Raw genomic sequence first — 26,004 nt, forward strand, 5'->3', positions numbered from 1 at the left:
GGACAGATCTGTACACGTGTAAACATCCTGATATCCTGTTCGTAGTTTTATACACCATCGATCTTGTTAAGGCTTATCTGTATATTTGATACAAAGCTTTATAAATCATATAACAGGTAGATAGGATAGTGGAAGGGGCAGTACACGTGGAGATAAACAATGTTTTAGGGGGGAAATGCATCTCAAGCACTGGTGGCATGTTTTTTCTACATTTTTTGTTGTATTTGTCGTAAATTTTCAATTTGATTCACAATTTTCCACTTCCAAGAGCAACTCTACCTACAAAGTTTGAAAAGATGCACGTATAATAGAAAGAAGCTAATACTTTATTTGATTTTTGTTATTCAGCTCGCTTTTCTGCCACTTTTGGCTAATCGGGACAACGGGGGTGAGTGATATTGATAAAGGGACACTCACAAATAACACCCAAGCCCCGGCTGGAATTCGTATCCTGGACCCCCGGGGTCGTAGTGCGGAGGTAGGCATATCTCTATATCTACTTGTATCTGAAAATTTCATTTGAAAAAAATCACCAAATATTCAATACCAGTAGAGAAGTTTTTAGTTTTGCAAATATGATTAAACGCATACGATAACTTGCATTCTTCGAATTCTCCTTGGAAAAAAAGTTTTATGTTTAAAAAAAAAATCATTTTGTTCATTCATTTGGGTTTCTGCAAAAAATACACACCATCCTTTTGTGCCATTGCACATCCACCGTGTTTTAGAAGCTATAGGCCTATACGTCCTCTAACACAGGGGTTCTCAACCTGGGGCGCGCGCCCCCCTGGGAAGGCGTTGGAGAATTGCAGGGGAGGCGTGGTGAGCAATGAAAAATATATACATGAATTACCCCCCCCTCCAAAAAAAAAAGTTGAGGCAAACACAAACCCCTTGTGTAGGGCTCAGAAAAGAAACTTCTGCAAATAGTTCTCTCTCTCACTCATTAATTGTGTTCTTAAGAAAAAACAAAACCAAATGATGTAGCTTGAAATTTTAACTGCAGTGAAAGCAGAATGCTTTGTAATGTAGGCCTATTAAGCACTTTTATTAATTAATGAAAATGTTCTATCAACAAAACAAGTATTAGTATTTTTTAATATCTGTAATAATAAAAGCATTGTAAAATATTCTTTGAGTTAGATTTATTAACTCTAACAGCACAGTTTTGTACATCAATAATTCATTACGCCTAGAGGGAGGGGGCGTGGACTAATTTGAGGACGCAAAGGGGGGCACAGGCCCAAAAAGGATGAGAACCCCTGCACTAAAAGATTAAGCTCAGTAATACCAGCACTAAGGTATCCATAATACAAGCATTATTTCACATCATAATTCTACCACGTTATATGAAAGGAAGGCTACTAAATGTGCTCCACCACAGTGCACAGATTATATAAAAATTACACTGCATAAAAATAATTATTCAAAATTTGATATAATGTAACTATTGGTTTCAAATACAGAGCGATCCATTGAAGTGTAGACCGCCGCGTCAGTCTTCGCGCTCGCGGTCGTTTGTCGGGATCTAAATCCTAAAGTGTTTTAAAACAATACTATAGTCTTAAAATGGAACAAAGCTCTCGTTTGCTAATTTGGCCCACTAAATTGCGTACATTGTTGAATAAGCATGACCTACATATAGATAAGGAGTATCACTACTGTACAAGTCTTTATTTGAGCCATTCGTAACAGTCATGTAACTACAAAGAAAAAGCCAAACCTTTAGATATCGAGCGTTCCCAACTGTTTGCCTCAAAGGTAAGAATTTGCGTGAATGCAATAATAAGCGTCCTCTTTATACAGTATTTAGGGGGGAGGGGAAGATCTTACGATGATTGAAACTGTCACTTTTTTGGTGTGGGCCATAGTTTAACAACTTCTCATTTCCTGGTTTTATAGTGTGGGAGGACAATGCTATTAATTGCACATGTTCATTAGACTTTGCTAAATTGCACACTCTTCAAATGATGTATTTCTCTTTATTGTTCAAACCTTATTGTTGTCGTTAGTCATATATCTTCTTTTTGCACCAATCTTGAAGTAAAAATATACTATTTTCTCTTGCCTTTTGATGGCGACTTCGTAACGATTACCGTCTCCTGGTTGCATGTTAGTTTCTGATGATCTCACTAACATCAACTTTAACATTATAGAGCGACCACAAACAAAAGAACCTTCGGCCAGAAGCCTTCGCGCATCTTCCCCTCCCTTACACGTGCGAGTATGATGTATAGGACACGCTGTTCTGCGCATGTTCATTCGCTTGTGGTCCCACTATACTCTACACTTCTAATAACCTTGACTATACTTACTTGTGATGCTTGTTTGGCAAGACTTTCACAGCCTGCTTTAAAAATTCTGAAATGTGGCAACGCTGTCTCGCCGGCCTCAACATCCAGCTACATAGCATGGGTGCGAATAGCAAAATTGATGTTGACTCTTAAAGAAACACGGGAATTTGTGCAAAATGTTTTCCTTTTTCCAAATCTGGACAGAAGATTAACATTACGATGTACGCGTAAGTGGAAAACATACATTAACAATTGAAATATAAATTTGCCGTTAAATAACTTGAAATAAGCAGAAATACAATTCCATACGCAGTATCAAGTATTGAACTTTCCAATAATGTGTAGCTTGCCCTCATTTTATTTGCTAGTATTTCGGAATGACATTCGAATCTAACAAGTAAATATTTAAATGATGGAAGATCTAACACACTAGACTTAAAAGTTCTAAAAGTAAGACATACAAAGTAGTTGTGGATGTGATAAACCAGCATGAACGAGTGTTACATTCAGAGTTTAAATAAATCTTATGCAGCCTACATATTTCTGTACAACGTCTTCATTTTAGCAATCTATGACATAATTGCCAAGATTTTGTTCAACAGACAGTACATTGTAATTACGATGTGCATATGTACAAATATTTGTTTTGTTTGCATATAGCTAGCCCATGTGGTAAGTGGGAGTGACAATTAATTTATGATTGATTAATGTACAAGGATAAAATAATGCCGACTGCTGGTGACTATCTAGTCCCTGCAAGAAAGTGGATAATTTTGCATGGGTTACAAATTAGAATGTGTTACATTTCCGTTGTTTTTCCCTTGCGGAGATATGTTACAGTGAAGGAATTAGTGATTTTGTGTTCTACAGTTTGTGTTAGGTTAGGCAATTTTATGCCCTTAGAGCTTTGTTTGAGTTTGTGTTGTTTCCCGAATTCTTGTTTGAGTGTTGTATTTTAACCCTTTTACTTAATACAAGTAAAAGCTTAGCGTGTGGTGCCTCATGCACATGCACACAACTTTTCTCAGCGTCAGCGTGGAATTTGCTTTTTGCGTAAACATGTTTTAAGCCTCTATGTCATGGTTATAGCTCTTCGACGTCGCTAATTTATTTTGCACATGATAATTAAGAATATTAATGACATCAATATTGGATATTTATTATATTCGATGATTCGCCACATGTGAAACGTACGGAATGCTCCGTGAAATGCTGATATGCTGCTCAAAACATGTAATGTATATTTTTAACAACTTGATAACATTTGATTTACTTAGGAAAAATAGCGTTCAATACACTAGCGAATACAATTTTAGCGAATGAAGTTATTACGGGATGAATAGGCTACATAAAATTATTACTTTTTTTTACTTCTGGACGTTCATTCTCTAATGTTTTTTAACGATCCGCTCTAACGGGGTTGCCCAAACCTGACTATTATGTGAGGTTACTTATCTCTCCTAAATTGTCACTCCCACTTACCACATCCAAAATTCCAACAACCTAACTTTCTCGCGATCAGTTCCCTCTCATTTCATAGAATAACCGTACGGTCGCGCCGGCGACGATTGATTGGTCCAAATAAGTCAATCCCTGCTAGTAAGAAATAGTACAACTATGTTTCACGTCGACATTTACTTTAGATGAAATAACAGAAATTCAAAAATTAGTCAATCTGTTGAAAACCACCCTGTATTAAGCAGATGTACAAAGCAGTTACTGAAAATCCCTTATTAGTGTTCTCGCTCTTTCCCTGCATCATGCCCGATAAACATCACTAATGTCAAACAAACACTCGGACATCTCTCCCACCTGAAAGAAATTTCATGGTTAGTAAATATTCACAGATGGAGAACAAGACATCATGCATGAGCACCTCGGTGAATTATAACTCACTCGTACATTCAATTATTTATTCAATTTAGTGACGAATCCAAATTTACATCAAATGTTACAATTAGTTTGAGTGATAATAATTTGGTACCAAATAAACAATTTATGTTTATTAATTCTTGATTTACCAACAATGACGTTAACTTTAATGTTTAGAATACTCGAGGTACCTCTTTTTCAAAAGCTAGACTGAAGTTAAGATTAAACGTCAAAATAAGTTTTCGTGTGCTTACAAACCAGCTGGTGCACCAGTAAATCTAAATAATACATGCACGAACTAAATATTACCAAAATGACCTCATATTATGACAAAGCAGGTTTCAGTATATATCCAAAGTCAATTGTACTTTCTAGTAGCTATTCATATTTGATCTGTCCGTGCACTGGTCGTTACCCTAACCCAATAGCGCTAATACCAATTGTTCATGCTCGAGCAACGCGAAGAAATGTATATGTGACGTCACGATATCGTACGATCAAATTATACTGTTCTTGCCACGTTTCTTCAGTTACCAACTGCGGAACATATTATGCACGGTTTAGATTTAATTTTCTTAAGAGAAAATTTTGTCGACGCAAGATATATTTTCTCTATTCAATATGGCGGTTTCCGCTGAGCCACATGTACACCTGGATTTAAGCTGAATATTGCAATCCAGTACTGTGAATGACACTTTTGACAGTTAGTACAATAACTAAAAATTGTATGTGACGTGTATTTTATTTTCTCTCGTCGCGAATAACATGAAGGTAGTTTCACCCGACGTCGATTTCTTTGTCTCGACCGTCGCTGCACTTGATAGCACGAATGGCCTTACCTCATGGGCGAGCTCTCATCTTTCGCATTTCACAGTCCACACAGCTGTTACTCACTGCAAATCATAACAAAAATCCATTTGCCTCCCCATTCGGGTGATCACGAATTTCCTTTGGTTCTGGTTTTTCGTCGAAAACCGTGCAAAACTTCACAACTCTATCGCGCCGTTCTTTCCTCAACCATCAGCTTTTCCCTCCATGCTTTGGGGGCGTTCATTATTTTTTCCACGCCAGACGCAGTCTCCGAACACTTCATAACCAAACTCCATCGCACTTTCACACGCAAATCACTTTAACGTCCACTTGTTTCTAACTACTACAGGTGCGTGTCTTAAGGTACCATTATCAATTCCTTATATCCCAACTATGGAATTCTAATATTAAAATATTCCCTCGAGACGTAGATATTTTGATGTCTATTTTCCATCACTTCCGCCCCCGAGTTTCCGAACACTACCGTTTCTTTATGGTTAGTTAAAATGTCCCTCATCAAGTGATAATTAGATTAAAAGTATTCACGTAAATTTGAAACTAAATATTTGATGGCTGTTAAGTTCCCAATGAATAAACTGAAAGTTCTACAAAAAATTTAATAATATTTACTACTAATTCAACTAGTATTTCCTCCCTTTTTTAGATTAATACAAAGAGCGACCTCTAGCGGTTAAATTTGTAACCCTAATTTCCAGATCAATTTATCCCCGTAAGCAGCTGCCCTCATGAATTTCTCCGAGTTTCGTGTGCGTTCACACCATGGACGAGCAATTTCTATAGGTTAGGTCAGTTCTCCAACCATCAGAATATTACTGTAGCTGGCTTACTTTTTATCAACAAGGGAATTATGACTCCAAACCGTCATAGTTTCTTCCGAGAAACATCGGGCGACTGATGTCACGGTTTACAGGGTTGCCAAATTGAAGGCTCTGGCCTCTATTAAAGATCGCCCTGCTTCAGTCCAAAAGATTATTGTAGGTGCAAGATGGGTACATACTGAAGAGTCAATTAAAAGTAATGGACGATCATTGGTTGACGAAATGACCTCACTTTACATGGAAAAATTCAACAAATATAAACGTAATTCTTCACTGAATTGAGCACCCATACCGTAATGTGAACAAAATATGATTAAAACATACGCATTAATGGAAATTAATTACGGCTGACTTGTTCCAACAAACCGTCCGCTTGGCGGCGCAAGCAGCAAAACGTAAGTGGCATATCCTGTTAAAACATCTAGCGCATGCGCATAAAATTCTTCACAAATATCGCCTCCTGCAAGAACTGTTAGAACGAAACTTTTTGGGGGTACCGTTAGAATAATATGGATAGAAGTACAGAAAATTAGTTGTATACCATTGTCCTACGTCGTCCCAACACTTCAAACCGTCTGCTTGGCGGCGTTGGTAACTTCGACATTAACATTGCAGAGTATCGGGTTCGAATCCTGGCTTGGACATTGGGTATTCTTTCTAAGTGTTCCTTCATCAGTTTCATCATATCTTCAATCATCTTCATCGTCGCGATTAGCCAAACGTATCAGAAAAACGACGCTAAGTAACAAAAATCAAATCAACATTTCAGAGGCAAGTGACGCGGGTGGAAATTCCATTGTTTTCGGCCTCAGAAACCTGGCCATGATATCTAATTTCATTATTGTTTCAGGAGTTACAGACGTTCCTAGACTCACTCTCTCTTGTTTTGGCTGGAGAAGCAAACGAGGCGCACGTGGATTTGTAGTTAGCGCGTGACGTCATAAACAACGGACGGAGCTTTGGGAAACTGATTTATTTGCTCCACGAGGTTTCCATCTCATGGTTTTGCCATGCGGAATTTTTTGGCTGGCCGCCAAACATCGACCGGCCAACCATTCTCTTTACTGTTTTCCTCGGACTGTTTTGCCCTCCCTTCGCCAGCGATGTTCTTCCATCACAGTAACGATGACATTCGGTGTAGAATAACAACATCAGGGGGAGGGGGTGTCAGAGATCTGACACCAAGGTGCAAAATAATCCTAACAAAGGAATCATGACTTCCATTCCTGCCACATCCTTGTACTCTAGACTTTGTTTCTGAAACCAGCCACTGCTCTGAATAACTTGCTAAAAGGAACACAGATTACTGTCTCGCGCCCATGGTCACAGATAATATACTCTGCTCGTGTCTTAAAATTATGAGTTTGAATTTATTACAAGTTCGTTTATGCACAGATAGGCTAATCGGGACTTAAACTACACTTTAAAGTGGAATCCGAACCACTAAATACTTCCACCGGGTATCGAACCCGGAGCACCATTTTAACAAGGTGACCACGTTACAACTACGCCAGAGGGGGCCTAAACTTATGAAAGACCTATTGACAGCAATATCTGGTCACAGTAGCGGCGATTGAGTGCCAAAACTGAGAGGGAATGGACAAGTATACTTTTCCTTGGCACGCAAGGTTTAGCATTACGAGGTCATAGTACGAGGGCAAAAAGTGGGAGGCCCCCTACGCCCCTCTGAATCGCCGCCACTATCTGGTCATTTTATTTTTGTTCATTCGAGTTATATTCTATATGCATTAAATTATAATTCCCGCTAAACTTCGCCAAGATGTTAGTCTATTTTATGTTCACGACGCTCTTCTACTGTTTATGTTCCGCTAAAAAATAAAAAAGGAGCGCGATTACACTTACATCCTGTGCTCTAACACCTATATCGAAAAGCACAAGTTTAACTCGTACACTGACGACACTCCACCCACCGAATCGAACTATAATAAATTTTCTATATTTTCGAAAGTCCTGGCAAGCCTACTCCGAATTACGACCATTAAAGCGATTCTGCAAATCCAAGGGTCTTTGTTTGTGGGCTGAATCTTCCACGTTCTGTAGGTGCAGCGACAGGGGTGAAACTTTAATGAACACCTCTCGGTTTCACACACACAGCTGCACCCTTCCGCAAATACCTAGAGAGTTCTTAGGTGCGAGCCCTCGCATCAGGGCTACGAAACGCAGGGGTGTACAAATACCGCGAGCTCCATAAGCCTATAAATCCGTACCCTCCAAAGTTATTAACAATTAATCGCACGCTTCGACCCGGAGATGTGGGGATCTACGTCACAGCGACACTAACGCCGCGGCTCGGCTGGTCTTAATCCACGCAAGAGCTTCTCCCAGTTGTGCGAGGTAGGGTTGCCAGACGTCCCCTTTTTCGGGGCATGTCCCACAATTTAGTCTTGTGCTCGACGCTCGGTAGGAATGTGTGAAAAGAAAACCGAAAATACATTTCATGCATAAAATGTGTATTAAGAAAATGCGTCTTTAAGTTGGAGAAAATATTAAATCAGGGAGAAACTATTTATCTAGTGAGAGAATTTATCACACTACACCCTGGCAACATTGATTAAGTTCATTGAATAGCTTGCCGAGCAGAAGGAGATGAAAAGCTTATCACAACGCAAAAACTGAACGTTCTCTTCTTATTTCACTTAAATGTTCTACATTTTGAGGCAGTGCATCCTACTTCTAATCTGGTAGCACTATGTTCGTTTGAGTTGAGTTTGTTTTTAAGGCCACTTGAAGCACTGAAAGGCCTAACTGTGACTCGGCTACAGTTTAAAGTGGGATCCGAACCACTATGCACCTCCTCGGGGTATCGAACCCGAGATTACAAGGCGATGACGTTAGCACTATGCCATCGGGCTAGACTGGTAACACTTTACAGAAGGAGGAAGCATTTATATATAAATATCCTCGGCAGTAACTCTCCACAGGAAAAAAAGGTCAACAGCGCAATGCTTGGTTGTGCACTTCTCGAACGCGGTCACCATTTTCGATACCGAGCTGCGCATGCGCAAAAAATCTAGAACGTCCCTGCTATCCACTGATACTTTTTGAAATTACTACAAGCCATTGTAAGTTATTCCACGACTAATTTATTTACTGACTTTCCTCTCATAAATTCACTATGTTTCCTGGTCCTAACTAATAATACCATGGTCTACAAGTGTACGGAATTTATCAATCGCTGTTTTCATTCATTGGAATTGTGACGGAATTCAGAGTCTAGTCCAAAAGTTTATGTTACTCCTATTGAAAAAAGCAAGAAACCATAAAATAATTCAAGTATGTAATATTGAAAGTATTGACACGGTTTTATACTCGCCTGAAATGCCTATTTTACCTACTACGTAGTTAATGGCAACTAACCATTATACAAGTCTTGCTGTTTATGTGAAAATATCTATTGTATTTTTAAAGCTTTCATTATGTGCAGGTTCTTGCATGTTCCAGACATGTTACAAAGACAATGTCTGCACAACTTAAGGCAGATTTTTCTACCAAAATGCAACTGATCGCAGAAAGTGTTCTTAACCAAGGAAATGCCTACAGATTTCTTTGAGAGAATGGAGATTTTCTAAGTCATTTAGTCTACTTTTGTATTTTTTTACTTCTAGATTCTCTTTTTCTGGTTTCGGACCAACTTCTTTATAGCTTTAGAGTAACTCTTTTGTAGTTTTAAAGCCACTCTGTTGTAAAGTACAGACCCACTTTTTGTAGTTTTACACCGCATTTTGAAGTTTCAGCCCATGTGTGATTTTAAAGTGGCTAAAGTGACAGGCGTGGCAATAAATCAAGTCTGCCTTCTGATTCGTTGCCGTTTTTGCTACTTTCTTAACCCTAGCATTGCGTAAAACTGAGTACAATGTGGTGGTGGACGATTTACCTCGTATTATCTTCGCGAGCGACCGTACGATGTTGTCCACGTGGAGACTTTTTAAAGTAGTCCACAGATGGAGGCGATCACGATGGGAGAGGGACATGGATGGATCCACAGTTCCACACTGCTTATTTTCGGCACGCGTGGAAACAAAATCATGTGGGCGGCGGTTAAATTTATAACGAAAACTTTGCGAGTGCTTTTTTTTCCCCTCTTGCAACCGGAACCACAGTAGATTAATCGTGAAGCTTTCCCTGCAATTTACATGCTTCTGACGTGCCTTGCGTCATCGTCAATCGAATGCTGTTGAACAAGGATAAAAAAAGTAGTTACCGCAAACAAGGACGGGCCATCGAAGAATAATTTGGTTGGTTTTACGAAGCTTTTCTGCCACCTTTCGCTAATTGCAAAGATGGGGATGAGTGATGACATGATATAATTAATGAAGAGGAACCCAGAAAGAACATCCATGCCCAGGCCGGAGTCGAACTCGGGACCCCTGGTGTGATAAGCACGGAGGTCGGCGAAGACATCGAACGAAGAGGTTAGTGAGACAGTATCAAAGAAGATTTATGCATCCTACTGCTTATGATAATATGCATAAAATATTAATCAGGAACTTTACTTTTCGTCAACTGAATCTAACATCCTTGTTTGTGGTTCAATAGTAGTGCAAAAGTAGATTGACAGTTAACAGTTGACATTGTCAAGTAGGTTTAGCGTTGCCATTTATTACAGCACTGACATTGTGTAAACCCATGGACGTAATGTCTCGGGATAAAGGGGCCACTCAATGTAAAATACAAAAGAAAGACTGTCAACCTACTATTACACCACCCTGCATATTCAGTTGTTTATTTTATGCACATTTTGGCGATCTTAACTACACGTAAACTACAGGGTCCTCCGTTCAGCCTTGAGCGCATTGACGGCGGCACGCTTAACGGCCGCCCGGACGCCAACTCCCGTGCAATATCTCCGCTATGAAAGCCGCTAGCTTCGAAATGATTTCAAGTTCTCAGAATTATAGTTACAATTACATTCGAAATAAGCACGTCAATTGTCACGGGGGATATTGGAAATGTTGTCCTCGTGCATCCACTCGTTTTTGGCACGGTTTTAGGAAATTTGTGGGCTGATACCAGAGATTTGAATAAATTGTATGCAATAATAGGCTAACGATTTGCCATAAAATGTCTTTTCTTGTTCCTTGGCCAGATAATGTAGGCGTTTATGTTTAAAAATCATCTCGTGACATTTCTGAGTGGTATTCATTGATTGATTGATTAAGTTGGCATTTTAAGTCCACTTTATGCACAGTAAGGCTTATCGGGACTGGACCTACAGTTTAAAGTGGGATCCGAACCACTGTGCCTCCACTGGGTATGGAACCCGGGTACCCTTTATCACAAGGCGACGATGTTACCACTACACCATCGAGGAGGAGCTATATATCTATTCCTATACAGTCTTTTTACTTATTCATATAATAAAAACAATGCAATATTAATTAATTTAAATATTATGAATAGACCTATAAAGTATATTAACGGATTAATGTAAACATTTATATTATTATTATTATCATTATTACTATTATTAATTCTCAGACACTTGGTTCGTACCTCTCCGCGAAATATATTTATAGATACGTCCTGCTTATATCGTATATTTCTAGATATACTAGTAAGATAGATTCCTAGATAACGAGACTGGTAACCATTTACATGTCGAGGCGATACCGAGATAAAGACAAGAAGCGGTCACCTCGTTACCATCGCTATTAGTGACTGCAAGCCGCTATGACGTCAGGGCAGAAACAGACACGAAGAATAATTTGTCAACAGTGAAAATCCTAAACTTGAAAGAGAAAAAGGCAAGCACGACGTCAACGATTCACCTGGCGCAACGTTCTAAGGATCAACCTTCAGGTGCTACCTTCCTCCAACCTCCCTGAAAACCAATCTAAGAGTTCGCAAGATCTAATCAGCAAACGCTCTCGTCCACAAACAGCCAGCGCTGCCAGTTACCTGTCGCAAGATTCCACACCGCCACTCCCCTTTTTCAGAACAGAAAAAGAAAACCCCTTCACGTGCCACAAAGCCACCTTTTGCTACGCAAGTCAACCCCTGTCGTGGACATCTGTGAGGCATCAAAGAAGAATTCCCACGCCTGATAAACAGATATTGATCGTCCACCCACCTTCGCTATGTTGGTACGAGGAAAGTGCAGGTTCACCTGCCACGGAACAGCAGCTACACCGGAATATTTACGTTAAGAAAAGATTCAAGGCAAGTGGCAACGAGTTTCTATACTTATTAACTACATACTGCACCCGAGACTACACATGAGGTTGGTGTCGAGACTAGACCTGCAGAATCTCGTAAGCTAGATCTGTTTCGTTCTCGTCTAGAAATATGCAATTATTCTTGTATACAGTCAAGGACGTATTTAGAAGGGGGAGGGGGGCAGGGGGTCCGAACCGTCCCCTGAAAGACTTACCATGTACTAAAATAAAATATTTAAAATGTACTTTTTAGCATTTTTTGTATAATCGATGGCTATTAATTTCCTCTGAACTTATTCGAAAGCAAGGATTAGATTGGGATCACACTGCTTTCAAGGACAGGGCCAAAAAAGATTTATGCACACTACTACTCATGAAAATATGCATAAAACAATCAGAAAAATCCTTCCTTTTTTTTTGTTATTCAACAAATATTCAATTCTTTATCTAGTTGATATTAATTTCCTTGTTTTTATAAAAAAATTGGCGATCTTAAGTACACGCAAACTACATAATAAAGATATGCTGTTATATTTATATTCATATACTACCATCTTTTAAGTATTCATGTAATAATAAAAATGCATCATGGATTTTTTGGACTATTAACCACTGTTAATTTTTACAAATAAAATATTTTATTTGTAAAAATTAACAGTGGTTAATAGTCCAAAAAATCCATGATGAATAAATCACCACTGAGTAGCTACAAAGAAGAATAAAAATGCAATATTAATAAATTTACATATTTTAATTAATAGTTAACTGAATAATTTGAGTTAAATATTATTATTTCTGGGACACTTTGTTCGAACCCCCCCCCAAAAATATATTTCTAGATACGTGCCTGTATACAGCGTATTATCATGCAAACATTCACAGTGTGTAGTGACCATTGAAGGAAATAGCTTTCCTATTTTATTTATTTATTTATTTTCTGTTTCACGTCTAGTTTCAAACCTTCGAAAACTGATGCACACGGTCGCTAAAGAATTAATTTTTCATGATGACCTAAATACATATAACCGCTTGTAATGTCTGAAAAAGCGAATAGGCAAAGCAATGTATGATTTTGAGATGCTGTCTTGGTACAATATGTGATACACACATACTCGCAGAGACAGAGAGAGAGATTTATTATCACCCATACACTGAACACCATATACGAGCTAAGCTAAATATTCCCCTCGCCATAAAGATTTTCAGATCTGCCCTAGATATTTCTGGGGAAGGGGCGTTACGCACCCAATACTAGATGGCGGGATGGTCGCGGTAGTGAAATAACAGGTCTCCCTCCGCTGCTAATTCATAGCCTTTCAACAACTTCAGAAACGGGAGAATTGAGACAATGCTACTTTCTTTGATATCGCTATACATTAATAGTAAACTGTGACCAACTAATTTGTTTACAAGCTTTCCATAATACGTTCATGAAGTTTAGTAAAACATGTCATTATCTCGAGAGCTTGCTAGAACTGAGTCAAACAGAAGTGGTGAACATGTTGCCCCTATTTAACCAAACAGTGTAAGATTGCAATACAGTAGTTCAGATTATGCTAACATATGCCTTGAAGGACTATTTGAGATTAATAACTAGTTAATGAAGGCCATATATAGAAAGTATCCTACGAAATAAACACCTAAGAAGGAAACTGGGAAATTTTATGGTTTCATTTCAAAGTTTTGGTTTCACAAGTTTAATACATTATATTTTTAAATGGAGCGATTACATATTAATAGTAACATTATTTTTATTTCTGAAACTGATGGGGGGCACAATAAACAGTAATTTTCCTGAGGAGGACCTTATCACTCTTTAGAGGTGAAATAATATAGTTTATTGTTGCAATTTTGTTGCAACAATTGAATTCTATGTCAGTTTATGATTTAAAGTGCAAATGTTCGAAGGGGTAACGTTCTCGGAAGACTTTAGGCCTCGTCTATACAGCCACGGTCATAGAGAGAGCAACTGCATACAGCGGCGCCAACTTATATGGGCCCATGGGGTCCGAGCCCATCCAATAATTTGTCAGAGTTATTATTTTTATTATTAATATTATTTAAAAATAATAATAAGTATGCGTTGTTGGTGTGAATTAATATCATGATATATGGAAGGGAGGGTTTATGAGATTTTTTGTGAACTTACAATGAAGTGTCCACCCAATGTTCTTGAAAAGTTGGCGCCCATGATCGCATATCAAATTGAGGATCCCAAGGTTAATTCAACAGATTATAGCCAACATTTGCTGTGCGGGGGCCTTGAGGACAAAGACTTGAGACAACGAGCAACCTCACAGAGGATTATCCTGACTCCAAGAACCGGAACCCCCCGTTAGCCTTCCAGAATGCAGTTTCCAAGATGCACAACTACGAAAATTCTTCCAAAAAAGGCCTTCCCTTCGAACATTTGCACTTTGAATCTCACACTGACCTAGAATTCAATTACTTCTGCAATCAAATCGCAACAATTAAACTATCCTTGCCAGCAGACCAGCTCTCTCGCCATACGGTTCATTATTAATCCTGCCCCCCCCCCTTTCTGCCACGCACGTCCCCCAATTATTATAATTGCAACGGATCTCATTAGACGATCAAGGCTTCCCGTGACGTCATCGCCGGATCCGCCAATCGCATGCGCCGCTCCGTTTCTCAGTCAGCCAATCGGTGCGCGCGTGTATGCCCATTTCCCGCTCGGATCTCGCGTTCCCCAGGGTGCGGAATACCGCCGCTGTCGGGAATACAAATTCGATTGATGCGAGTTGGGACGCGCTAAACGTTCGCATCGCATCGCGTTCCCGTAATTAGTCGCGTGGGAAATTGAAGCGGTACATCGTATGATGCTGCCTTGCCATGGCGCACGAGGAGGACGATGAACCACGGCAAGACCGGGATTATCCGAACGGATTTCTCGAGTGATTATCACGCTTTAAAATGCAAGATCTTGTAAATCAGCACCAGTTCAACAGATGGCGCTGATTTTCCTGACCGACTGAATGCTGGGAGAATCCGGATAAACGAGTAGCGTAGGAGATTTAAGAGACAGGAACGACGGACAATTCGAAGTGTGTTTTGTTTGTGCTTGAAAATAACAGTCAGTTGAGTGTGGATGAAGATTTAACACGAATGATTTTCAACCACCACTGTATATAGCCAATATAATGCAAATAAATAAAGTACGGTGATTATATATTGTGTTCATACACAGATATATTCACAATAAACAAGATAACGTCACAGGAGAAATATAGAATATCTCTACATTATATATTTATTACCATCTACCTACCTTGGGTTGTGCGTATCATGCAATATTGTGATCTGCCCTACGTTCAACATCACCCTTCCACAAAGATGCTGAGTCTTATTGATCATACGCAATAAAAACAGAAACGTCTAGAAAAATATATATAAATACATGCATGTATGACAATATGCCCATCTCTTCTAATATTTAAGATTGTCCACTATCAGTACTTTCACAACTGTGCACTCCACACCTGGCCTATGCCTGCGTCACTGTTTCGTAGCCGTCACTGTCGCAGACCTCTTGTATAGCTAGTGTGCGAATCAACGGGGGGATGCCAGGGATCCCCCCCTCCAAGAATTGTTATCCCCGGAAGAGGAAATATTTTGCATTCCCTGTCAGGGATGCTTTTATCCCCGCCAAAGAGAATGCAATTGGAAACAAACCATTTCCTAATACAAGAACGAACACCCCTGAAAAACTATTCGTGAAAACAGTTAATTAACTTTTAAAACAATGGCAGCCTACTTCACGCCTGAAGTTCTATTTCTAAATAGCTCGTTGCTTATTTGTTTATTGTCGTCGGGTGCAGAGATTTTACATTAAGCTCCCAGAGAAACGCCGCTGCTCTGTTCGTTGTCAAATAAACAACGAAAGCCTACCGCCATTGCAAGGAGAATTTCTCGCCGCACGCCGTCATCGAGTTGCAACAGATATTTGGTCAAGTATTCTCGGTGTTGCTACTTCAATAGCTCTTCTTATACCGTGCGTTCATTTCGATCTGCAGCCGAGAGATCGGGAGAAGCGTGGCGGGCGGCGCTGACGGAGATGCCGACATTTGCGGCCTGTAATGCCCGCTTATTTTTATAGACATATGCAGACATTTATATAAATATTGCAAAACGATCACTAACCTGTGTTATAACACGCAAAAGTTCTTCTGTAATTCATCCAAGTTCTGCTCATATATACACAAAAAAATACGCTTTAGAAACGATGTTAAGAGCCACAGATAATAAAACATTTTAATCATAGTTTTGACCAGTAACGTCCTGCTTAAGTTTATATCCTTGAAAGAGTTTTGTGCCGATGGGGATCGTTTGGAGGTTTTGAATGTGCAACACTGTATCAAGATTACGCTGTAGAAGAAACCGTTAAAAGTCAATAGTGTTCGTGAGCTTCCTTGCAATCCGAAATCTCCGAGCTCGAGTTTTTTGTTCCTTCGCGACTAGATGAAGACAGAGTTGTAAATATAGTGGCGAGCAATGTAAACCAAGAGCGTGTTAATTTCGTACTGTGTGCAAGAGTGTTATTCTTGGTTACTTGCAGTTACTTGTTTGTGTTATTGCAGTGTGTATGTGTGTTGTGTGAGTGAGACGAAAGGTTCACGTTAGAACAAAGATTTTTTTATGTATGAGACGTACGTGAAAACAGACTCGTGTCGAGACGTGTGTAGGCAATTTGTACAGAAATTCCCATGCGTTTCAACTCCGCACAGAGATACGGTTAGACATCTTGTCCTTAAATTACGAGAAACTGGATCATTAAATTTTAAAACACCTAAGCAAAAACGACGGATTCTAACGGAAGCAAAACTCGATGATATTGGTACAGCGTTAGAACGTTCTCCAAACAAACCTCTACGCCGTGTTTCACAAGAGGTGGGCGTGTCAAAATCATCGGCACATACAGTCACTAAGCTACTAAAATTAAAACCATACTCTTATAACACAGGTTAGTGCTCGTTTTGCAATATTTATATAAATGTCTGCATATGTCCATAAAAATAAGCGGGCATTACAGGCAGCAAACGTCGGCATCTCCGTCAGTGCCGCTCGCCACGCTTCTCCCGATCTCTCGGCTGCAGATCGAAATGGACGCACGGTATATGGGTTCTCTTAGAATGTAAAAATACTGTTTAAAAATTACTTGTAATTGTTATTAGATTTAATATCCTAGGTACCTGGTACCATATACAAATTTACATACCTAAACCCCCACCCAGAAATGAAATCACAAAGATAACAATTGATTGGGCATCCCCCCAAAGCAAAAAGCTTAATTCGCACACTGTGTATAGCATATTTTTGCGCTACCTTCAGATTGCGTGTAAATATGAGCTCAGGGCCTTGCTGTTCCCTCCTCCTCCGCCCAACGTGGTCCCTCGCATTTTCCTCCCGTTTCCAGAGCTCGAAGTGAAGGGGGATGGTACCCCCCTACCTATCAAAATTTTCGCAAAGCATACCCACATATGTCTGTCACCATGTTAAACGATAGAAAAATCTCCCCATTTCCCCCAAGGCTCGACCAAAAATCCCTCCAGCTAACATTTTCCACTCCAGACGCTGGTGCTGACTAAACATATTCTACTAGCATGTGGTTCCTCGTCTCCTCTTCACCGTTAGCGTGCAGATGCACGACAGTCCGGGCCCTTGAGCTTGCGTTGCCTCCAGCCCCCTAGTAGGCACCAGGCGAGTTCACTTGTTTGCCGGTGTACATCCATCAATGTATAACTTCCTCTCCCATCCCATGACACACACTGTCGTGATTTACACACGATGTCTACAAATTGTATCTAAACCACATTTACTAGGAGACTTTTCTAGACATATTAAGCGAATATTTTTGTTTAAAATAATTGCAAAGGTATTCTATTAGCGTCAATTACGAACCTGTGCCGCGTGGGTGCTTCGGTATATCAGGATAAAATTTCTTCTTTCGAGGGCTCGGAGCTTCAATACGAAGCATCAGACAGAAAAGTTGTCTTGTCTTGATGTTCACTATGCGTTGTGGAAGTTTGTGACATGCCGCATATGATTTTTATGCTGAGGCCTAGTTTGTGAATGGAAACGTATCGATACCTACTCATGGCCGTGGAGAGAGGGACGTATTGCGATTAGAAATAAGTGAAGTACCCGAGAACCAAAATTCCTGCGCCTTTGATGACAACGAACTGTGAGGGGGCACTACACGTACATGTAGACAAATTAAAAACTAAATCCATGTCGCAATCCATTGAGGGTCTGCCAAGCGCCTCGAGTCCCATCGTCGCGGTTTTCTGGTTTCCAAGACCTGGGCCCGAAACTTCTTTTCCGGTAGCTCCCCAGTTGTCCTCACGATGTTGAGTCAAGACCGAAATCGTGGGGGATTCTATCGGGAATCGAACCCGGGACCGCTAGAACCAAAGTCTAGAGCGCCGAGTATTTGGCTACGCGGAATGCCCTTGCGAATGAAATTGACTGATTTGTTTTATTTTACTTAGCTTTTCTGACACTTTTCGCTAAACGCAAAGATGACGATGAATGATGACCATGAAAATGGTGAAGGGACACTCATAATAAACACTCATGCCTCGATTCGAATGCGGAACGGAACCCTTGTAGTCGTATCTAGAAATATGTTTCGAGGAATAATAATTATAATAATAATAATAATTATTATTGTTGTTTTAATTTTTTTAAATTATATTAAATCAAACTAATACTAATTACAATACATAAATTAATATTATATTATTATTACACGATTAGGTAAAAAGACTGTAGTTATAAAAATAGAGATATAACAGCGTATATTCATTACGTAGCTTACCTTTAGTTAACATCGGAATAATTTACATAAAAACAAGTGCTCTGGCAATGAAATTATTGTCAAATAGATGAATAATTGAATATTTATCGAATAACAAAAATGATGTCACATGTAGTTGGAGAAAAGTAAGTTTCTGATTAAAAAGAGTTCAGAGGAAATTAAAAACCATCGATTATGCAACAAATGCTAATATTTTCATTACTTAATTTAAGTACTTGGTAAGTCTCCTAAATATGTCCTTCCTGTCCTTCAAAGCCGTATGATCCCAATATAATCCTTGTCTTCCAATATGTTCAGGGAAATTATAGAACAAATGCTAAACCAGTATATTTTCATTATCCAATTTTCTTACTTAATAGGTCTTTCGGGTGCGTGTGTGTGTGTGTGTGGGGGGGGGGGTCCAGATCCTTCCTGTCCTTCAAAGCTCCATGATCACAATAGAATCCTTGTCTTTCAATAAGTTGAAGAAATTATACAACAACGGCTAAACGAATATATTTTTCATTATTTACCCCTAAATACGTCCTTGTCGTCCTTGCTGTGCGTACCCCTCCGCCACGGCTTTGTGAACAAAATAGAACACAATACTGGCTATGGTTCCAGGGCGCCAGAGCTCCGTTAGTCTGCAACCTTGGAAGACTGGTCTGTCACAGATTGTGCGAGATAGACTGGCTAATGCACTACACGCATGGTGCGGTCATATTAAGGGAAGTACACTTGTCGCGGTTGACATGTTAAATACACTTTTAATGAACTTTGTCTGAAAGCTCATTAAAAGTGTATGCCAGCCTTTCTCATAACAATCACCAAGTTCATTTACGTAGTTTCAAAGCTTGTTGTTTCGATCATAACGCGAACAGTCCCTGTCTTTTTTCCTCTGACGTCAGAACTAAAAATTTATACACGAAGAGCATTTTCATGCAATAAAAAGAGGAAAAGACAGTTCCTTTCTTTGTGCTTTCACGGGTGACGTCAGACGAGCGTAAAGAGAGACAACGTGACGTAATCCGATGACGTAGCTGCGTCGAGCACCTGCGCACTCATTGAATTTACCGGTAGAGGCAGTTCACAAGAGACCGGGAAGCGATTCCCATATTTTTCAAGAGGAAGGAAGGAAAAGGTGTATTGATCTATCTGGCTTGCGGTCTGAACGCATCGTTAAAATATTGAAAAGGTGTATTCTAATCACTTACTCAAAACTCTAAGCTATCTTGCGACTTTTTGTGAAAACCGCAAGTAAGGAAGTAGATCCTCGCAAAAGAAGATAAGGGACCATTCTCGAAAGGCGACTACTAGATGGCAGCACTTAAAAGTTGTCCGCATGCGATAGGCAACTGTTCTTCAGTTTAAATGCATTGGGATTTCAATGCTGGACATGCTATTATGTAACTAAATTACTAGTTTGATTTGATTTTAACTCGAGAAATGACATTGGAGTACAATAATTGATCAATCAACAATTTAAAAATAGAACAGGAAAAGAAAATCGTCAACTACAGGTACGAGGGCTGCTGGAAAAGTTTCTGCAAACTACCACCAACAGTGGCGCAAGTGTTCCGCTATTATAAAAATCGGAAGAATAGACCTTTTGTATGCTTAAATTATCTTTGTTTGTTTAAGCCTATTCGTTTATTTTTCACAGCAGTTTGTAGTAGTAGTTTCGTGTGAGAAATGAAAACTTCTCGAGAACACTTTCGGGCAATGATTTTTTTTATGATTTCAAATGTAGTTTAACACCCAAACAATGCATCGATCGACTTTATTTGGATTTTGGGGATGAAGCACCATCCAATAGGACAATTGGCTTTCCGAATTCCAGCGTGGTCGCACTTTTACTCAGTGATGAATTTCGTGAAGGTCGCCCATCCACGTCTATTGTTGCCAGTAATGTTGATGCTGTGCGTGAAATGATTGAGAGAGATCGCCATGTGACATACCGTGTGATTCAAGCATCCTTGAAAATGGAAATGAAAGCAATACATACGATTTTGCATGGTCATCTGAACGTACGGAAACTTTCAAGCCGTTGGATCCCACGCAACTTGACCGAAGCTCAAAAACAGGCTCGAGTAAACTGGTGTAAAGAAATGCTCAAAAAATTCAACTGAGGCAAGTCAAATTTGGTGTACTACATCGTTACAGGGACAAAACTTGAATCTATTCATACGAACCCGAAACTAAACAGCAATTCACTGTTCGGGTGTTTCAAAGTGAGCCGAAACCAACAAAAGTTATTCGTTCGAGAAGTGCTGCCAAGAAAATAATCGTTTGTTTCTTCGGTTATACCGGACATGTGGCAACAATAGCTTTAGAAGATCGAAGGACTGTAAATGCTGAGTGGTATACAACAATTTGCTTGCCAGAGGTCATCAATGAATTGCGTAAAACAAACCCAAATCGTCGCATTATTCTTCACCACGATAACGCCAATTCACACTCAGCACACCAAACTGTTGATTTTTTGTCCAGTAAAAATGTCGAATTAATGACTCATTGTCTGTAGTCACCTGATTTATCACCTAATGACTTCTTTTTGTTCCCACAGATGAAAAATAAGATGCGTGGTGAGCGATTTGTGTCGTCTGAAGCAGATGTTGACGCATTCCGAACAGCGGTTTCTGAGGTATCAGCTTCAGAATGGAAAAAATGCTTTCAAAATTGATTTGAGCGTATGCAAAAGTGTATCGATCTTAAGAGTGAATAATGTGAAAAACAATAAAGCCATTCCCAGAATTTCACATGTCTTTTTTCATATACATTGCAGAAACTTTTCCAGCAGCACTCGTATTAGCGCACACAGAATTTTTTTTTCGGAAGGGGGTGGAATTGAAAAGGTGGATATTACATAGCTGCGCTCTCCGGGGGGGGGGGGGTGCACAATAAAATATTACGTAATTATCCTTTTTAACTTTAGTTTTAAACATTGTTCAAAGACAAAATGGTAATTGAAGGTCATTTTCAAGGGGGTTTGCATTTGTCACTCTTTTTACTCTTTTCATTGAAAATTTTGATTTTGTAAAAATTTCGAGAGGGGCTGTAAACCAATCAGCTCCCCCTGCGCACGGCAGTTACTACTGGGTAGGTATCGAAAGTAAACAAATATCAGCATCTGCTTAACATTTGTTTAAGTCACTTGCAATAATTATAATACCAGTGTATTACAGCGGCGTGCATTCTGGGTACTCAAGGTACGCACTGCGTACCCACAACACTGTAAGAAAAAATAATAATTTTCCCCACCTTCTCGGAGCATGAAAATTCAACTATCGTCTCTCCGAAACCCCTTCCACTGCCAGAAATTCTATCTTCCGTACGAGAACGCTGCTACCTTGCCCGAGTAGCCTGGCCCTCCAGGCAGTCCCGAACGTCTGCCCGAATGTTCCCGATTGTGCCTTCGGTGTTGCCCGCACCCACCCCATCCACTGTGGCTTCTGCCGATTTCCACGAGCAAAAGCTGCTGCCTCTGTTGGGTACCCTAGAAATTCGGAGGGCAATCCCCATTGGCTCCGATCAGCCCCCACCATATGTTTGGGTCTTCCCGCGCTCATCCCACGCTGCATTTTCCTGTTCAAAGCACATGGTTCTAAGATGCCAGGGTACGTAAGATTTTGGCAGCGTCTGCAGTGTTGGTAGTAGTCAACATATATTTTTCTCTAATGTTTAGTTTACTAACATTGGACAGACACGCTGAGATAAATTAATCTCTGTGCTTTGGTTGCAATAAAAATGCGTTATAAAAAATTATTACTGACATACAAATCGGAGCGGAAGGCAAGAAAATGTTTATCGGGAGGTGAGGGAAACAGAGTGATCGACTGAGCATTGCGTTTTACCTGAAACCCTTTTCGGCGTCATGTCAATGTGTCAGAGGGAAATTATATGGACAATTTGCATGTTTCACACCATTCTCAGTATCTGTCTTTCTCATTCTAGAGATCAAAATTGTATTCGTGTCACTTTGCATTTCAGCTTATGATAAGGATGTGTGTTGACTGTTGACCCGACGAAATAAATGAACGAAAGAAAAAACATAAACACAATGCTTACTATGGGATTCGATTGTACCCCCGCTCCCTTACGTTGCAAAGTTATGTAAATGGACGTTATATTGTGCCAAACATAAGGGTGCAAAATCATATTGGTGGTGGGGGGGGAATATCTCAATCTACACACACACGTGCGCATATTTTACATATATACATAATATAATTATGATATACATATTTATAATGTCATCCAATATAAAAAATATGAATTTCTAAATATTTAAAAATGCATTATTAATAAATACATAGAAAGAAATCAATTTGTTACTTTTATATACATCAGATATTTATAAAGTAGCAAACTAATTCATTTACTAACGGGTTAAAGATGTCAATAAATTACAAAATAGTTGGAATCGTTTTATTATACAATAGTTGAAATAAAATGGTTTTTGTTTAGTTTTTGATTTCTATTAACATCATAATTTATATTTGTCTTGCATTCTTGTTTTACTTCTATTGTGCATATTTTGCTATTGGTGTAGATCTGTTAAAGATCTCTTGAATAGGTAGTGTACGTTTTCAATATTATCCTTCATCTTTCATTGTTATAACAAAAACTCTCCCCTCCCCCCCCCTCGGGGAAATTTGGTGTGGGGATTTTTGAGGCCAAGATTATTGATCGGGGGAAATCCGTCCCTTCCCCCTCAGGACTTCGAACCCTGCCCAACATTTATTTGAGCTTTTGAAGTGTGTTGGGATTAATACCATTCTATTCTGATGCATTTTCTACGAGAGTCCGTAATTTCTTTATTCTACAAAATATCTCGTCGACTGACAACCCTGATCCATTCATCTACAAATGTGAGTGGCTATTTCGAGGAAGGAGACACTTGTTTCCGCGAGAGGTTGACGTTTTTTGTTTCTTCCGCCTTGCGTGTGAAATTTTCAGTGTTTCGTTCTTATTATTGTTTTGTCAGTGCGGTGAAGAGGTGAAATAGAAATAATATGGAATCGGGCGTTGTTGATGACGTTCTGGAGAGGGGTTTTTCGTCGTATAGTTATGAAAAGAAAGTGGAAATAATCCGAAATGGGAGGCCTGTTCCTGAATTGGAGGACTTGTCTCAGGCAGGAGTTACGAAGGATGGTAAGCAGTATGTTAGGCATTTTCAGGAAAGAACTTACAGCTCTACAGAGTGGTTGACTGGAAGTATGAAAACGGTAAAACTTTATTGTTGGCCTTGTTTGTTGTTCTCATCCGAGAAAGGTGTATGGAATAGTAGAGGGTATTGCGATTTATCAAATCTATCACATGCTATTCGAAAGCATGAAAAATCATTGTGTCATATAAGGTCAAGTTTAGATTTTAAAACTTTTGGAAACACAAGAATCGAGCTACAACTTGATCAACAGAAAAGAGACGACGTGTTACGTCATAACGAAAACGTGAAACGTAATCGTGAGATTCTGAAAAGATTTATAGATGTCGTATGCTTTCTGGGCAAGCAAGAACTTCCTTTCCGTGGCCATTCAGAAGGACACGGTTCCAGTAATGCGGGCAATTATGTGGAATTGGTGCGTCTTCTTTCGCAATATGATTCATTATTAGCCTCTCATTTAGAAACCGCAACAATATTTTCAGGTATGTCCAACAGAATACAAAATGATCTGATACATGCAGTCTCTGAAGTAACGTGGCATTCCATTATGAAAGAAGTTGGCGATTCCTCGTTTGCAGCCATTATGATTGATGAGACGTCCGATGTGTCAACACATTCACAATTATCAGCCATTGTGCGAATAATAAGCCCCAGTAAAGGAGCAGTTGAAAGGTTTTTGGGCTTCACGGACTGCAGTTCTGATAAGACGGCACAAAGCATTTCCTCCATTGTAATGGGTTACATTAACAAATTCAATATGAAGGACAAAATAGTGTGTCAAACCTACGACGGAGCAGCAGTCATGGCTTCCCATTTAAATGGAGTCCAAGCGCGAATCAGAGAACAACTACCATCTGCTATATTTGTTCACTGCCTAGCACATTCGCTGAACTTAGTTTTGTCTCAAAGTGTCGCAAATATTAAGGAATGTAGATTATTTTTCCTTACGCTTGATGGATTGGCTGCATTCTTCAATAGATCATCTAAGCGCACTGAACTTTTGGAGGCAATTGTACATCGCCGATTGCCACATGTTGCACCAACGAGGTGGAATTACCATTCTCGGCTAGTTCACGTTGTCCTTGAAAACATTGAAAGTCTTTCGGAATTGTTTCAGAGCATTCTGTCAGATACCAAAAGATGGGACAATGAAACCATATCTGCAGCAAAGGGATTTGAGCGAGACCTGAATGATTTTGATTTCCTGTTTTTACTAGTAATATTTTCTGATCTGTTCGCCCATACTGATGTGTTATACAATATATTACAGAGCAAATGTTATGATATTACCTTCTGTTTGAACCATGTCCAGAGCACAAAAGAGACAATTGAACGGAAGAGGGAGGAATTTCTGAACTTTTGGAATAATACAGAGGCTTTAGCTGGAGGACCACCTACAAAACGTCGCCACCTTTCCACAGATACGAGGAGCGATGCAAAACAACGCTACAGGCAAATTTTTAACGAAATTATAGACAACATTTCTACCCAGCTGAGAGAAAGATTTGGTAACTTCCATCGTCTTAAGTTTGTGGAATTGCTGAACCCAGACAAGTTTCCACAATATTCGCGAACTTTTCCGGAAGAAGCACTCCTTTCACTGAAGACAACATATGGGCAATATTTTGATTTTCCGAGGCTCAAGAACGAGCTACAAGTAGTATATTCTTCACCTCAATTCCAGCAAAAGTACCCTCACGAAATCCATGAAATTATTAGAAATAGTGGTTTAGGTGTGTGTATACAGGAATTCAGGAAACTTGTGGAACTGGTTCTAGTCATTCCTTCTACAACAGCTTCGGTGGAAAGGTCATTTTCCACCCTAAAACGTGTGAAAACATATTGCAGGAACACCATGAACCAGGAGAGGCTATCACAACTTTCATTACTTACAATTGAAAAGGAGCTGTTGTATGAACTAAAACTTAAACCGTCCTTCTACGATCAAGTGATAGAAGAGTTTTTGAAGAAGGAAAGAAGAATGGATTTCGTTTTCAAGTAAATGAAGTAACCGGTGAACCTCATAAGG

General features: G+C 39.5%; 1 protein-coding gene across 3 annotated transcripts in view; it reads left to right on the forward strand.

Moving 5' to 3' along the window:
* Window positions 1–26,004, forward strand: part of LOC145987602 (uncharacterized) — a 616,185-nt gene that overhangs the window by 45,359 nt on the left and 544,822 nt on the right. The window lies entirely within an intron of this gene.

The sequence above is a fragment of the Lepisma saccharinum genome, chromosome 5 (assembly GCF_977018435.1).
Source record: "Lepisma saccharinum chromosome 5, izLepSacc3.1, whole genome shotgun sequence".
NCBI classification, from domain to species: domain Eukaryota; kingdom Metazoa; phylum Arthropoda; class Insecta; order Zygentoma; family Lepismatidae; genus Lepisma; species Lepisma saccharinum.